General features: G+C 36.0%; 1 pseudogene; it reads left to right on the forward strand.

Moving 5' to 3' along the window:
- Positions 1-1212: 1212 nt before the first annotated feature.
- On the forward strand, positions 1213-5341 carry LOC121237273 (annotated as a pseudogene).
- Positions 5342-8612: the final 3271 nt, after the last annotated feature.

An 8612-nucleotide genomic window follows, 5' to 3' on the forward strand; every position in this document is an offset into this window, starting at 1 on the left:
GCCATGTAGTGACGTCTAGCATTCTACAAAGCCTGATGCGTGAAAAAATCTCCTCGCTTTTCTGCTGGTTTTTCTGCTCTTTACAAGTATACTTCTTGCCATTGGATTTCATCATTGCGAAAAAGCAAACGATACATGAGAAAATGAAAAAAAAAAAAAAAGGTGTCACAGATAACAATTAATTGAAGTGAATAAAATTATTGTGGAAGTGTTTAATTTTATAGTGAAAGAATACAACTATCGATAAAAATAGTTGTTAAAAAAATATATTCATTAAAGAATATAACCGTTGAAAATATATGATTATTGAAAAAATATATTCGTTAGAAGAATATGATTGTTGTAAAAAAAATATTGTTAGAAAATTATATTCGTTAGAATAATATAAACGTTAAAAAATTAATATTTACTTTTTTAATAACAAATAAATATTTTAATTATTATTAGAATTAAAATAAATGAAAATACTAAAATCAATATTTTAATATAATAGTAATAGATTTAGATAATTTGTTATTTGATGTTATTAAAAGTGGCTAGCTAAATTAGAAAAAGAGAATTTTTTAGGGCTTGTTTGGAGTCTTAGATGAGATACAAAATTCTGATCTATCTCATTTCATCTCATCTCATCTTATTCTCAAACATAATTTAAATACAAAATTTTCAAACTAATTATTACAACTTTTTCAAACTAATCATTACAACTTTTTCAAACTTTCAAATAAAAAATAAAAAATAATTCCAACATTTTCAAATCTCCAAACAAAAATAATATTATAAAACTATATTTTTACAATATTTTAATTTTATAATATTTTTTATTCAACTTTTTCTCTCTCATTTTCTAAAATCTAAAAATACTCAACTCAAACTATCTCACTATTATTTACAAACTATTTTATCATTATTTACATAATTTTCATCTTATCTCATCTCATTTCACTTCTCAAATTAGGTCTTAATCAAATTTTAGTTAAATAATGGTTAGGTCAATACTAATGTCCGTGGTTGATTTTGTTTGATGCGTACGTGGGTTGGTTACATGTAGACTTTAAATGGGCCTTTTCTGTGAGAGAAGAGCCCAGTCCAATAAGAGATGGTTTCAGACACGATAGTAACGATATGATCCTAATCAAACTCCTCCCATGGATAGTTTCCATATGATTCTGCCCACCAAACCCTGTATTCTGTTCCTCTTTCCCCTTCCTCAAGAAAGCAGATCCCATAATTGTATTCCACTCCCCAACTGAACCATCCATCCTTTATAATCGAACTCCAACCTAAAACTACCGTGAAAGCCTGCGATTTCAAGCAATTCTGTTGTTTTTGTTCCTGTTTCTGAATTCTTCTCAGTTCAGTTCTTCAAATATGATGCTCAGAGTCCGAAGCCGCGACGGCTTGGAGCGAGTTTCTATCGACAGCCCACAAATTACAGTCTCCCAACTCAAAACCCTAATCCAATCCCAGCTTCAAATCCCCGTCCAAAACCAGACCCTCTCAACCAATCAGAATCTCCTCTTGGCCAAAACCCCCGCCGATCTTCTCAAATTCACCGACATGTCCAACCCTTCTACCCCTCTCTGCGCTCAATCTCTCCCACGGCTCCATTGTTTTCCTTACCTACGATGGGGAGCGCACTGTTTCCGTCCCAACCTTCCACCCCGCCGGTTCCTTCGGCCGCAAGATGACCATGGACGACCTCATCGCGAAGCAGATGCGGGTCACGCGCCAGGAGAACCCGCATTGCGAGCTCGTCTCCTTCGACCGCGACTGTGCCAACGGGTTCCAGCACTACGTCAACGAGACGCTGGCTTTCGCCGTCAAACGTGCCTGGTTCATGCACGGTACTGTCTCGGATGAAGGGAAAGTTGAAGTGGATTTCATCTACGAGCCGCCACAGCTAGGTACCGAGGAGAATTTGGCGATTCTGAGAAACCCAGATGAGGAAAAGTTTGTGGAAGCGATTGCGGTTGGGCTGGGAATGACGAATTTCGGGTTCATATTCACGCAGACGATCAGTCAGGACAAGAAGGACTACACTTTGTCGAACAGAGAGGTGCTTCAGGCGGCGGAGTTTCACGCCGAGAGTGGGCTGAAGGAGTGGGTCACGGCCGTGATGAAGCTCGAGGTGAATGAGGAAGGTGCGGTTGATGTGCATTTCGAGGCGTTTCAGATGAGTGATACGTGTATTAGGTTGTTCAAGGAAGGGTGGTTCGAGACCGAGAACGCCCAGGACGCCGATCCCAAGCTGTCGAAGATGAAAAAGGATGTAGTGGCTGGAGTGAAGGATACAAGGGAGGTTTACAATATGATTTTTTCTTGGTGGTGGTTAAGATCTTCGATCACCAGGTATGACTATATTGCTCTGTCTTTTACTTGCGTAGTAGGGGTGCTCAGTTCATGTTATTGGGTTTGCTTTGTTTATATTGAATTGTTATTGTTGGACAGTGTTTCATAACAGTGTTGAGTCTTCTCTTTCTACTTTCCCATGAATTTCCAGATTACTGGGGCTTCTCCCTCATTAACTATTAACAGTCTCATGTAACGTATCAAAATAAGTATTGGGATGCTATTTAGGATAAAAAAGTTTTGTTTTTACATCTGATTTGTTTTGTTTTTATCAGTCTCATGTGATAAAAAAAATAATTAAAAAAAAAACTGATTTGTTTTTAAATCTTTTTTTAGCTATTTATAGAAAGTATACCAATTGTAAGCTTTACCACGATCAGGGCTTTGATAGGGCAGATAGGTTGCTTGTTGAGGTTACGGCATCATGATAAAGTTAAACACTTCGCTTTAGTTTTGAAGAGAGGCATGGGGAGTACTTGTAAAAAAAAACTTTACCACTTACCCAAAAATGAAAGGACGAAAAATTTAACGGAAGAAAATTTGAGGTTGAGGAATGAAGAACTAAATGATTAAGGTTGCCCTCATTTTCACTAAGGTGTAATCGGGGCTATAAGCTAGGTTATAGTCCTTACTTAGGGTAAATGTATTGTTGTTGATGATGTATTTACAGGTTAATATATCTTTGTGATACGTATGGGTTATGGATCATTAGTTGCAATTTTTTATGGATTAGTTGACTGTCAACAAAAAATTTGTAGATTAGTTACTTTTTCTACTCTCCCTTTTCGAGAAAACAAACAATCAAATAAAGTATGGCGAAAACTTGTCATTTCGAAACTACTTATTTTCAGCTCCCATTTTTTGACAGTGCACTTGCATACTCAGATTTAGAATAAAGACTGTTGCCAGAAAGATTCTCACACACGATGTCTTTGATAGCGAGGACTTGATAGATTGCTGACCCATGGCCAATTATATGGCTTGTAGTACCTCTTATTACTAGACTAGGTTAGGCCTTTGTTAGTGAATATAGCATGTGCTTTGCAACTTAAAGAACCTCCATGCAACAAGCATGCCTACAACTACGTTTGTTATTCATAATCTGGGTTTTTGGCTATCTATGATCTCCACTCTCGAGCTCTTGAAACAAGAATGGAATTTAGTTTCTGCACCCTCCCCCCCCCCCCCCCCCCCCCCCCCCCCCCCCCCCCCCCCCCCCCCCCCCCCCCCTCTTCCAATCTGGGTTTTATCTTTATTGTTTTACAGAAGAAAAACCCTTTAGTCATCCACTCCGATGCTCGTCTTTAAACTCTGTCATTCTCCACTCTCCAAGTTTTTTCACCAACGTGTTAGGAACTTCTAACGTGTTCGTTCATCATAATCTCTAGTTAGGTGTATCTGATGTATTCTTCCTGTGTACTTGGATTGTGCTTCTTGCCTTATTAATAAAACTTATCTTACTTCTCAAATACACACACATGCGCATGCACGCACGTGCGGGCGTGTGCGCATGCACGTGCGGGCGTGTGCTTTGTTGTGTTTTTTCAGCTACAACTTTGACAAAGCATTATGACTTTTAAAACTCTGACCTGGTCCTTGTCAAACATTAGATTCAGTTAACCTTTTTGCTTATAGTTTCTTGTCTATGCTACTTGGTGAATTTTCAGAAGCTTCGTCTTTCTTCTGATTTATGCTTCAGTAACTTTGTTCTGTTGTTCGGTCTATTTATTAAAGGTGAAGTGAAAAAATGCTTGTATTTTATAGATATCTATTTTTGAAGAAACAGTACTGTCATTATTTTACTGATAGGTCTGGCCTTATGATTTGTGACCCTGGCAAGATGAACCCTCTGACATCCAATGGTTTAAACTTTAAAGTATTAAAATGCTCTCAACGCTTAATGCTCTCAACGCTTATGGCATCAAGCATTGGGCATCAAGTATTAAAATGTTCCTTTTTTGGACGTATGATGCTCAGTTGCTCACATCCCCCTTGTGCATGTTGTCTACCTCAGATTGCATATTGCCTCAATAGAATGAGTGGAGTTGGGCATCCATCATTACCTAAACGCCTTTTCTTAAATCTTTGCTAATTTTGGCCACAAATAGAATCATATTTGTTTTCTTAACTTTTGGTTTCATTTTGGCCTTTTATTTGAAAAGTCTAAGTCGTCATTTGTTCTCAAGCTTGGTGCTGGATTATTTCTGTTGGTTGTTCATAATTCCATTTATATTTAATAAGGTGTACAATGGTAGGATGTTTTAGGACGTTCGTGGTTTTCTACTAAGAAAAAAAAGGATACTTTAGCGTGTTCTTGCTTTCACTGCAATGTTGATCATTCTAGGAACTCAGCAATGAGGTATTTATAGAGGTTTGAAGATTCCATCATCATGCCATATACACTTTGAACTACTCGCTGACCTGAACATGTACGGCATACAGGTACATGTGGATGAGAGCCATTTACTAGGTGGACCTTATTGCTATTATAACACAATCATATCCAACTATATATTTGTTAGCTGATCTAGATTATGTGCAGAACATGCTATACATAAATTCCAAGGCCCTTAACATTTTTTTTCTTTTTTTAGTATAAGATCCCTGTTCACTTGCTTCTCTATTTCAAGGGTTATACTCTGGAAATAATGTGCACTTTTGTTGCAAAGCAGGGTCCACTCACATCAACATTTCCTGTTGAGAACGGGAATACCCCTGTGACCATGAGGGCGCTGAAGAATCATCTGGACCGCACAAAGAGTCTCCCTTTTGTGAAGCGCATATCAGATTTTCATTTACTGCTTTTACTGGCCTGATTTTTGGATCTCAGTTCTGATGTTCCCGCACTGGCTGAGTGTGTGCAGAGACAGACAGCTGTTCCAGAAGGTTACCAGCTCCTAATCGAGTCCTTGGCCAGTTCTTAATGTTAGTTGTGTCTCCTTTGAGATCTGACACACATTTTCATTTAGGATGTTTATGGACATTTATTAATGCCCAAAGATGTTCGTGCACTGTCTTAGTTATAAAATGGATCCATGCATTGGCAGTTCAAGGTTGTATCAGAATTATGATTGCACTGGATCCTCCGGATATTTATGTTTGGTGGAAGGAGCTGAGATTTATGGTTGGATGTGTTGGGTATTACGACCGACTGCAAGTAAACTATGTATTATCTTATGTTTAGATGTGAAATTATAGTATGAATTCTATGGCTTAACTTCTGTTCTACATGGTTACTTGATGACACCTATAGGTGTGTGATTGCAATCGAGCAGCCAGAAGTACTGCACTGTTTGGGGTTCCTTTCATCCTTCTGAATATTTGATGTTTCACCTTGAGGTTTTGGTTTGTGGGTCGAGAGGTCACGGGTCCAAATCTTGGTGGTCAAAGATACGAAAGAGGTGAGATTCGTTATTTATTATCCTTGTCCATCAGTTGAGAGTATTGCTATTTATCCTATGCCTTTGCTGGGTTTAGAGTCGTGTACGTGGTCGTGTCAAGTCATGTACATTTGCCTATATGGATCAGTCTGAATATGATTAGTTAAGTTCAATGGGTCAGACTTCTAAATTCTAGCACGATTCACTTAAATAACGGGGATCACGACGCGACCTATTTTGATACATTTAATAATTAATTAAAAATTGGTTAAAACGTGGTTAAAACGACACGGCATGTTTCAATCCGTTTTATGTAAATGAGTTGAATGAATCTGCATTACTCATTTGACATGATTAGTATATTTCACATAAAAGTTAAAATATATATTTATTAGTAACCACAATATCTAAAAAATAATAAGATTATCTAATAACAAAAAATATTAATATTTTTCTAATATTAACTTTTAATAAAACCAATATTACAAATCCAACAAATAACAAATATGAGCATAGGTCCAAAATTACAATCCCAACAATGAAAACATAAGTGTTAACGTCGTATTTTATACGCCCTTGGACCAGGTTCCAGCAACTCAGGTCTTCAGAACTGGGCTTGCGAAAATAGAGAAGAAGGCAACTGGGAGAGGGTGGCCTTGAGGTCTGGGAGTCTTCGATGTCAAAGTCAGTAAAGTCTCTTGGAAGTTTGTAAATAAGTGAGAGTGTAGAGATCAGAGAGAGTTTCTCGAACCTGAGAGTTGCTATTTATACAAGGAGTCTGGGAGGAATAGATCGTGTCTGCCCCCATGGAGTCTGTGTCTTTCATACTGTTCCTTTTGTTAAAATCCTTTAATGTATCGTGGCTCTGCGACGACATCATTAATGTGGCGTGTAGATCAGGTAGTGGTGCCATTAATACAACATGATTCCCCAATTTGCCTCACCTCGCTAGCATCCTTAGTGGTCTGTCGATGTCTTCCATGTCAGAGGTTTGAGAGTCCCCTCATACTTTTTGTCCATTATGCGGATAGGCACTCAAGGGTTGGACACTGTTCGAGCCAGGTCGGCGAGTCCCCATCCCCTTGCAGTACGCTCTCTCATGGAGATTTCATCCAAGTGAGTCTACCTGTGGACCAGACCGAAGAGTCTAATTGTTCTGGGCTGCGTCTTTGCTTCTTATTTCCTTAGTTGCCCTTCTCATGCCCGCTGAGACAGGAGGAAAAAATCTCTTACAATAAGCATATTGAGAAATACTAATATTACAATTCAATAATAATAAATTTGTAATTTTAAAATAAAATTTAAATGAGATATTGCAGGTTGATTTCAAGTTATGCTGATTAACATATTATTGACTCGCTTATTAATCGTGTCTTAACGAGTCAATCCATTTTGACTTGAACACATTTATATCAAATCGAAACGTATTAATTTTGTATCATGTTCATGTTAGATTCATGAGTCTTGTGACATATTGTCACCCTTAATTTACACTGATTTATGTCCTTATATTTAGAAAGAAAATATATTATTTGGTGTTAAATCAGGCTCCATTTTGAGAACAGCTGACAGTCACTCCGTCTAGGGCTTTATGTCTAAATTTTGACTAAAAGTTGAGGTTTTGGCTAAAGTCAAAGTCATTGAAGAAATTAATCTACATTAGACTATCCATTCCAAAGTTAAAATAATAATATAATATTATATATTTTAATAATAATTTTTAATTTTTTTATATTTTACAAATACACTCCATATATTAATTAATAATTTAATTTTTACTTAAAATTATTATTTCCTAACTTTTTTTTCCTTAACCTAATTATCCAACAAACACATTTTGTGAACTATTCTTACACGCAACAATCACATATATAATTTTTTCCAACCTTTCTTTTAGCCAAATTGGTTTTGGAAATATTTTTGAAGTAAAATATTGTTTTGAAGATGAATAGTAACGGATTAAATTTGGAGAAATAAATGATTCTATTATAATTCAAAAGTAGAGTTGAATTTTGACTACTTCAATACAAATCACTTTAATAAAAATTAACCAAAAATTTGACTAGAAACTGACATAGGCCAATACCATTGCTCCAAGCTAGGTCATGTATCATACTAAAGCTTATTCATCGCAATGAATGGCACCATCCATTAACCAATGAGGGTACGGATAAACATGATTAAGATGACGTGACATGTCTTTTATTTTTGTTATGCATTCTTTTAAAACATGAATTAGTTTTATTTTCTAAAACTTATTTTGTATTTTAGATTAATGTGACATGTTCTTTTAATGCATTCTTAATTATTTTTATCATGCTAACTGTATATATTGTCTAATGTCATTTTATTATTAGTTATCTCATTATAAATTTGATGGAGTTGAATGGAGAGATTATTTTAGTATTTAGAGGTCAAATCAATTTAAAATATCTTAAACCGCAAAATGATGCAAAAATATGTACAAATTGTTTTATAATTTTTAGCGGCTTCATTTATTTTCACAACTTTTCTTAATTCATCTCATCTCATTATGGGTGTAGAACCGGATACGGATCCAGATATCTGGTCATAACTGGATCCGTATCCGAATTTTAAAAACCGGGTGGTTATCTGCTTGTCGGGATAAATCTGAAAATAATCCAGACGGTAACCGGATGTGAACCCGGATATCCAGGTTGTAACGAGATATCCGGGTTTTTCTACCTTTTTTGGATATAAATCTGGATATCCGGGTACCTTTTGTTTTTTTTCAAGACATTTTAAAAATATTTTTATAGTAATTTTTTCAAAAAAAAAAAAAAAAATCGGATATCATGTTTAATTCTTTTTAACAAATTTAAAAGGCTTTTTTTTTATATGCCTTTATGCTTATTATTATTT

The sequence above is a fragment of the Juglans microcarpa x Juglans regia genome, chromosome 1D (assembly GCF_004785595.1).
Source record: "Juglans microcarpa x Juglans regia isolate MS1-56 chromosome 1D, Jm3101_v1.0, whole genome shotgun sequence".
Taxonomy (NCBI): domain Eukaryota; kingdom Viridiplantae; phylum Streptophyta; class Magnoliopsida; order Fagales; family Juglandaceae; genus Juglans; species Juglans microcarpa x Juglans regia.